This window comes from Triticum aestivum, chromosome 6D (genome assembly GCF_018294505.1).
Source record: "Triticum aestivum cultivar Chinese Spring chromosome 6D, IWGSC CS RefSeq v2.1, whole genome shotgun sequence".
In the NCBI taxonomy this organism is placed as follows: Eukaryota; Viridiplantae; Streptophyta; class Magnoliopsida; order Poales; family Poaceae; genus Triticum; species Triticum aestivum.
The window spans coordinates 374,403,626-374,412,333 of NC_057811.1; positions in this window are offsets into that span (position 1 = coordinate 374,403,626).

Consider the following 8,708-nt stretch of genomic DNA (forward strand, 5'->3'; position numbering starts at 1 on the left):
TATCTGCTGGTCACTATGAGGAACTTGAAAGACAAGAAAACCAAAATTTATCCCTCAACTACGAGGGGAGGTAAGGAACTGCCATCTAGCTCTGCACTTGATTCTCCTTCTGTTTTGAGTAAACTTGCGACACCTAAACCTGCTTCTGCTATTAATTCTGATATGTCGCATGTTCTTGATGATGCCACTTCTGCTATGCATGATACTTATGATGAAACTACTTCCATGCTTGATAATACTGTGCCACTAGGTGAATTTCTTGATGAACAACTTGCTAGGGCTAGAGAGAATGAAATTACTAAAACTGATAATATTGATGAAAGTGATGATGAAGATTCTCCCCCTAAATACGAATTGCCTGTTGTGCCTGAGGGTTATGTTATGGATGAAGAAACTGCTAGAGATTTTCTTGCTTGCAATGGTAGATCTGATCTTAAGAAATTATTAGCTAAGCTGAAAGAGAAGTCTCTGAATGCTAGAATGAAATATGACCCTGCTTATGCTACTTCACCTATCTTTGTTACTGATAAGGATTATGAATTCTCTGTCGATCCTGATATAATTACTTTGGTTGAATCTGACCCTTTCTATGGCTATGAATCTGAAACTGTTGTGGCACATCTTACTAAATTAAATGATATAACCACCCTATTCACTAATGATGAGAAAACTCGCTACTACTATATCCTTAAATTATTTCCGTTCTCATTAAAGGGTGATGCTAAGACATGGTTTAATTCTCTTGATCCTGGTTGTGTGCGTAGTCCCCAGGATATGATTTATTACTTCTCTGCTAAATATTTCCCCTCTCATAAGAAACAAGCTGCTTTAAGGGAAATATATAATTTTGTGCAAATTGAAGAAGAGAGTCTCCCACAAGCTTGAGGGAGGCTTCTCCAATTACTTAATGCTTTGCCTGATCATCCTCTTAAGAAAAATGAAATACTTGATATCTTTTATAATGGACTAACCGATGCTTCCAGAGACCACCTGGATAGTTGTGCTGGTTGTGTTTTCAGGGAAAGAACAGTTGATCAAGCTGAGATTCTATTGAATAACATGTTGACAAATGAAAACAATTGGAAACTTCCTGAACCAACTCCTAAGCCAACTCCGAAGAAAAGGGGTGTTCTATTTCTCAGTCCCGAAGATATGCAAGAGGCAAAGAAATCTATGAAAGAAAAAGGTATAAAAGCTGAAGATGTTAAGAATTTACCTCCTGTTGAAGAAATACATGGTCTTAACTTACCACCTATTGAAGAAATACATGGTCTTAATTTTCTGCCGTTGAAGAAACACATGGTTTTGATAACCCGACACAGGTAGTAAAGGTAAATTCTCTCTATAGATTTGATGAAGGTGATATTCCTCGTTATAAGTCTGCTAGCCAATGCTTGGATGAGTTTGATAATTTTATTGTTAAACAAGAAAACTTCAATGCTTATTTTGGTAGACAATTAAAACGCAATGCTTATATGATTGAACACTTGAGTGGTTATATGTCTAGAGTTAAAGTTGAACTTAAACTCATTAGTAAACATGCTTCTATGGTTACCACTCAAGTAGAACAAGTACTTAAAGCTCAGAATAATTTGCTCAATGAATTAAATAGTAAGAATAATGACTTTGCTGTTAGAGTTGCGACTACAACGGGTAAAATGAGTCAGGAACCTTTGTATCCTGAGGGCACCCTAAGAGAATTGAGCAAGATTCTCAGAGAATTAATGTTGATGCACCTAGTCCTTCTAAGAAAAAGAAAAAGAAAAATGATAGGACTTTGCATGATTCTAGTGAACCTAGTGTAGACACACCTGAGAATCCCAATGATATTTCTATTTCTGATGCTGAAACACAATCTTGTAATGAACATGAAACTAGTAATAATGTTAATGATGATGTTCATGTTGATGCTCAACCTAGCAATGACAATGATGTAGACATTGAACATGTTGTTGATCTTGATAACCCACAATCAAAGAATCAACATTACGATAAGAGAGACTTTGTTGCTAGGAAGCACGGTAAAGAAAGAGAACCATGGGTTCAGAAACCCATGCCTTTTCCTCCTAAACCATCCAAGAAAAAGGATGATGAGGATTTTGAGCGCTTTGCTGAAATGATTAGACTTATCTTTTTGCGTATGCGTTTGACTGTTATGCTTAAAATGAATCCTTATGCCAAGTACATGAAGGAAATTGTTACAAATAAAAGAAAGATACCGGAAGCTGAAATTTCCACCATGCTTGCTAATTATACTTTTAAGGGTGGAATACCTAAGAAACTGGGAGATCCAGGAGTACCAACTATACCATGCTCCATTAAAGGAAACTATGTTAAAACTGCTTTATGTGATCTTTGAGCCGGTGTTAGTGTTATGCCTCTCTCTTTATATCGTAGATTTGATTTGAATAAGTGACACCTACTGAAATATCTTTGCAAATGGCTGATAAATCAACTGCTATACCTGTCGGTATTTGTGAGGATGTGCCTGTTGTGGTTGCAAACGTTACTATCTTAACGGACTTTGTTATTCTTGATATTCCCGAGGACGATAGTATGTCTATCATTCTTGGTAGACCCTTTTTGAATACTGCAGGTGCTGTTATTGATTGCAACAAAGGCAATGTCACTTTTCATGTTAATGGTAATGAGCATACGGTACACTTTCCGAGGAAACAACCTCAAGTTCATAGTATCAACTCTATTGGAAAAATTCCAACTATTATTATTGGAGGTTTTGAATTTCCTCTTCCTACTTTCAAGAAGAAATATGATATTCTTATTATTGGGGACATGCATATCCCCGTTGAGGTAACCTAGTGCTATTTGAAAATTCTCCGGTTTCATGCAATTCGGAATGAGTTTGTTAACAAGACCTGATCAACCTTGTTAGTGGATTCCTTTTGATGAGCATGAGATGGATGAAGTTAGAAAGCACAACTCTCTGTACCCTCCTTTTACTTTCTGTTATTTAGATTGAATAAAGCAAAATAGTATTTCCTGTCTGTTTTCTGAATTAGCCGTGCAATAAAAAAACACCCCGAAAATAAAAGTTCTCCAAATGCCCCGAAAATGAAATATGATTTTTTCTAGAATATGTAAGAATATTTGGCACCAAGAACACATCAAGGGGAGCAAGCACCTGGCCACGAGGGTCTAGGGCGCGCCCCCTGCCTCATGGGCCCCCGGTGGCTCCCCTCCACTTATTCCTGCACCCACACACTCCTTCTTCCTCCCAAAAAAATCACCAACCAGCTCAAGCACGAGTTCTAGCTCATTTTGCTGTGATTTTTGATCTCCTTGCTCAAAGCTCCATTCACAAAACTGTTTTGGGGGATCGTTCTTCGGTATGTGACTCCTCCAATGGTCCAATTAGTTTTTGTTCTAGTGCTTTATTCATTGCAATTTTTAGCTGCTTAGATGACCCTGTTCTTGAGCTTGCATGTTAAATTTATATGGTTCCAAGTAGCTTTAATGCATTATATAGTCTCTAGGCACTTGTGGGAGTGGTTGCGATCAATATTGCTGAGTTTTTTTCACTTTTATTTTGAGTACTAAAAATTTCAGAAATTTTCAGAAAATGATGAAGATATTTTTGAGGGGCTCTTCGAGCCGAAGCTCGAAGGATAAGCAAAGTGAAGAAGACAAGATGCCCAAATATAATCTCCCTCGCATCACGGAGGTTCGGCCGTGTGAATGGCCTTGTGATGATTTCTTGAGAGCAGCCGGGATTTATGATGATTTTTATGAGTTGGCTGAGAATGTAGGCCTCACCGACTTCCTCCACGACCAACGCGAACAGTATCTCCTACTCACTAATATCTTTGTGCAAAATTTTCATTTCCACTCTAGGAGGTCACCACCTTCGGTGGATTTTTATTTATATGATGAGTATAAGGAGATGACCCTTGATAGATTTTGTGAGGTTTGCAAGTTGCCCTTTAAGGGCAGCGTGGAGGAACCACATGGCGATGATGTGGAGGGATTTATTGATATGACTGCTGTAGAGGAAACGAGGAAAGTTCCCGACGCAAGAATTACTAGCATACACTTTCCTGTTCTACGTTACTTTGCAATATTTGCTAGTAGATGCTTAGTTGGTCGCGGAAATTGTGGCAACCTTAGTGCCCATGATATTGTTATTTTGTGCCATGCTTTATTCCGTGATGACACATTTAGTATGGGTGCTATTGTTGCAAAGCGGTTAAATCTTAACCGTACTAAGGGCCCCATCTTGGGAGGTATCTTCACCTCGCGTCTCGCTGCACATTTTAACATACCTATTAGGCATTATGAGAAAGAAGAAAATGCTGCCTCCTATTTTTCTAGACTATAAAAGTATGGTAACACATGATTTTATCGTTAAGAATAAGGAAAAGACGCTTAAGTACAAGCTGATATTTGATAAAAATCACCCTGAGATTATTACTTTGCCTGCTCCTTCCTTGTTTGACTTACTGCAGGCAAGTACCTTGTTTCGCCGGAGGCCATTCACGCCTACAAAAACCCCGCACCAGCTACAGAGCCACAATTTGATCCTTCACGATAGTCTGTTTACCGGTGGGATCTGGAGGAAATTGCCAATCGGTGGCACTCTGAAGATGCATCTCAGTACAACCCCGGCTACAACTTTGGATATCCGCCAGGCCAGCCGTGGCCATAGACCAACTTATGCCAAAAGCTAAGCTTGGGGGGTACGTATTTCTCACCGACATTACATTCATGTTCACACACTCATGCCAGTTGTCGGTGATCATACTTTTTCATTGTACTATCCATGCTAGTTTATTTTTCTTTTTCTCGCTTTCTTCTTGTGTGTTTGAAAAACCTTAAGAAAAACAAAAAAAATTAGATGTAGTTTTAGCTAGTTTACTTTCCATGCTTGTAGTAAAAGAAAACCCAAAAAGATTTCTCGTTCTTCTTTTTGCTTGTTGGGAGCTTTCCCGTGTAAATAGTTTTATTTCTTTTCTTTTCTTTGGGGGTTGATAGGAGAAGACCATGATGAAATTGTTGAAGTGGCTCTTATATGCATTATTGTTGATTTAATAAAGAGCCCATATTGCTTTGTCTTCTCCTGTTTCTTGAATGCTTGTAGATTCCAGCTTAGTCCAATGCACGTGCACTATTATTATTATACACATCGTTCGGTCGTGCAAGTGAAAGGCAATAATGACGATATATGATGGACTGATTGAGATGAGAGAAGCTGGTATGAAATCGACCTCTCTTGTTTTTGTAAATATGATTAGTTCATCGTTCTTGATTCAGCCTATTATGAATAAACATGTTTGCAATGACAATTAGAGATTATAGTTGCTTATACCATGCTTAATTAGCTAGGAGTTTATAATGGTTTACCTTGCGTGCCAACATGCTATTAAAATGGTTGTGATGTGGTATAATGGGGTGGTATCCTCCTTTGAATGATTCTAGTGGCTTGACTTGGCACATGTTCACGCATGTAGTTGAAACAAAATCAACATAGCCTCCACGATATTTATGTTCATGGTGGATTATATCCTACTCATGCTTGCACTCAATGTTTATTAATTTTAATGCATGTTCATGACTGTTGTCGCTCTCTAGCTGGTCGCTTCCCAGTCTTTTGCTAGCCTTCGCTTGTACTAAGCGGGAATACTGCTTGTGCATCCAATCCCTTAAACCCCAAAGTTATTCCATATGAGTCCACCATACCTTCCTATATGCGGTATTTACCTACCATTCCAAGTAAATTTGTATGTGCCAAACTCTAAACCTTCAAATGAAATTTCTTTTTGTATGCTCGAATAGCTCATGTATCAACTAGGGCTGTCTGTATCCTCCATGCTAGGTGGGTTATTCTCAAGAGGAGTGGACTCCGCTCCTCACTCACGAGAACATGGCTGGTCACCGGGATGCCCAGTCCCATGCTTTAAGCAAATTAAATCGAAATAATTGCAAACAAAACTCCCCCAGGGTTGTTGCTAGTTGGAGGCACTCGTTGTTTCGAGCAAGCCATGGATTGATGCTTGTTGGTGGAGGGGGGTATAAACTTTACCATTCTGTTTGGGAACCGCCTATAATGTGTGTAGCATGGAAGATATCGAGATCTCTTGGTTGTTATGTTGACAATGAAAGTATACCACCCAAAATATTATTTATCTCGATTTCAAAAATCAAGCTCTGGCACCTCTACAAATCCCCGCTTCCCTCTGCGAAGGGCCTATCTATTTACTTTTATGTTGAGTCATCACCCTCTTATTAAAAAGTACCAGTTTGAGAGCACTACTGTCATTTGCATCCATTACTATTAAGTTATATTGGGTATGACTACGACTGGATCTCTTTTACCATGAATTACAATGTCTAGTCAGTCCTTGATCTTTAAAGGTGCTCTGCATTTATGTTTTGCGGTCTCAGAAAGGGCTAGCGAGATACCATCTTGTTATATCATATTATGATTGTTTTGAGAAAGTGTTGTCATCCGAGATTTATTATTATTTCTCGCTAGTTGATTATGCCATTGATATGATTAAACATGAGACCTAAGTGTTATTGTGAATATGGTTAGTCATAATCTTTGCTGAAAACTTGAATGCTGGCTTTACATATTTACAACAACAAGAGCAAACAGAGTTTGTAAAAGTTTTTCTTTATCAGTTTCAGTTTATCAACTGAATTGCTTGAGGACAAGCAAAGGTTTAAGCTTGGGGGAGTTGATATGTCTCCGTCGTATCTACTTTTCCAAACACTTTTGCCCTTGTTTTGGATCTAACTTGCATGATTTGAATAGAACTAACCCGGACTGACGCTGTTTTCAACAGAATTGCCATGGTGTTATCTTTGTGCATAAAAAAAGTTCTCGGAATGAACTGAAACTCCATGGAGATTATTTTTGGAATTTATAAAAAATATCGGCAAAAGAATCAAGACCAGGGGGCCCACACCCTGTCCACGAGGGTGGGGGGCGCGCCTCCCTGCCTCGTGGCCCCCCTGGAGCTCCACCGACCTCAACTCCAACTCTATATATTCACGTTCGGGGATAAAAATCAGAGAGAAGGATTCATCGCGTTTTACGATACGGAGCCGCCGCCAAGCCCTAATCTCTCTCGGGAGGGCTGATCTGGATTCCGTTCGGGGATCCGGAGAGGGGAATCCGTCGCCGTCGTCATCATCAAACATCCTCCATCACCAATTTCATGATGCTCACCGCCGTGCGTGAGTAATTCCATCGTAGGATTTCTTGACGGTGATGGGTTGGATGAGATTTATCATGTAATCGAGTTAGTTTTGTTAGGGTTTGATCCCTAGTATCCATTATGTTCTGAGATTGATGTTGCTATGACTTTGCTATGTTTAATGCTTGTCACTAGGGCCTGAGTGCCATGATTTCTGATCTGAACCTATTATGTTTTCATGAATATATGTGAGTTCTTGATCCTATCTTGCAAGTCAATAGTCACCTACTATGTGTTATGATCCAGCAACCCCGAAGTGACAATAATCGGGACCACTCCCGGTGATGACCGTAGTTTGAGGAGTTCATGTATTCACCATGTGTTAATGCTTTGGTCCGGTACTCTATTAAAAGGAGGCCTTAATATCCCTTAGTTTCCAATAGGACCCCGCTGCCACGGGATAGTAGGACAAAAGATGTCATGCAAGTTCTTTTCCATAAGCACGTATGACTATATTCGGAATACATGCCTACATTACATTGATGAATTGGAGCTAGTTCTGTGTCACCCTATGTTATAACTTGTGCATGATGAACCGCATCCGACATAATTATCCATCACCGATCCAATGCCTACAAGCTTTTCACATATTGATCCTTGCTTAGTTACTTTACCGTTGCCACTGTTACAATCACTACAAAACTGCTACTGTTACCTTTGCCACCGTTACCGTTACTTCTATACTACTTTGCTACTAAATACTTTGCTGCAGATATTAAGTTATCCAGGTGTGGTTGAATTGGCAACTCAACTGCTAATACTTGAGAATATTCTTTGGCTCCCCTTGTGTCGAATCAATAAATTTGGGTTGAATACTCTACCCTCGAAAACTGTTGCGATCCCCTATAATTGTGGGTAATCAATTATCTGTTTTGGATGTTTAATGGGCTTTACTATACACTTATATTATATTTTTGGGACTAACCTACTAACCGGAGGCCCAGCGCAAATTGTTGTTTTTTGCCTATTTCAGTGTTTCGCAGAAAAGGAATATCAAACGGATTCCAAACGGAATGAAACCTTCGGGAGAGTTATTTTTGGAACAAACGTGATCCAGACGACATGGAGTGGACGTGAAGAAAGAAACGAGGAGGCCACGAGGCAGGGAGGCGTGCCTGCCCCCCTGGGCGTGCCCCCACCCTCGTGGGCCCCTCGTAGCTCCACCGACCTACTTCTTTCTCCTATATATATATATATATATATATATCTACGTACCCCGAAACCATCCAGGAGCACCACGAAACCCTATTTCCACCGCCGCAACCTTCTGTACCCAAGAGATCCCATCTTGGGGCCTTTTCCGGTGCTCCGCCGGAGGGGGCATTGATCACGGAGGGCTTCTGCATCAACACCATAGCCTCTCCGATGATGTGTGAGTAGTTTACCTCAGACCTTTGGGTCCATAGTTATTAGCTAGATGGCTTCTTCTCTCTCTTTGATTCTCAATACAAAGTTCTCCTCGATCTTCTTGGAGATCTATTCGATGTAACT